The sequence below is a fragment of the Bison bison genome, unplaced genomic scaffold (genome assembly GCF_000754665.1).
Source record: "Bison bison bison isolate TAMUID 2011002044 unplaced genomic scaffold, Bison_UMD1.0 scf7180017864346, whole genome shotgun sequence".
In the NCBI taxonomy this organism is placed as follows: Eukaryota; Metazoa; Chordata; class Mammalia; order Artiodactyla; family Bovidae; genus Bison; species Bison bison.
Genome location: NW_011494918.1, coordinates 3,084,079 through 3,084,755, shown reverse-complemented (window position 1 = coordinate 3,084,755; position 677 = coordinate 3,084,079).

Sequence of the window (677 nt, the reverse complement as noted above, 5' to 3'; positions counted from 1 at the left end):
CTGTGGAAAATTCTGAAAGAGATGGGAATACCAGACCATCTGACCTGCCTCTTGAGAAACCTATATATGCAGGTCAAGAAGCAACAGTTAGAACTGGACATGGAACAACAGACTGGTTCCAAATAGGAAAAGGAGTACGTCAAGGCTGGATATTGTCACCCTGCTTATTTAACTTATATGCAGAGTACATCATGAGAAATGCTGGACTGGAAGAAACACAAGCTGGAATCAAGATTGCCGGGAGAAATATCAATAACCTCAGATATGCAGACAACACCACCCTTATGGCAGAAAGTGAAGAGGAATTAAAAAGCCTCTTGATGAAAGTGAAAGTGGAGAGTGAAAAAGTTGGCTTAAAGCTTAACATCCAGAAAACGAAGATATGGCATCTGGTCCCATCACTTCATCGGAAATAGATGGGAAATAGTGGAAACAGTGTCAGACTTTATTTTTTTGGGCTCCAAAATCACTGCAGATGGTGACTGCAGTGATGAAATTAAAAGACGCTTACTCCTTGGAAGGAAAGTTATGACCAACCTCGATAGCATATTGAAAAGCAGAGACATTACTTTGCCAACAAAGGTCCATCTAGTCAAGGCTATGGTTTTTCCTGTGGTCATGTATGGATGTGAGAGTTGGACTGTGAAGAAGGCTGAGCACTGAAGAATTGATGCTTT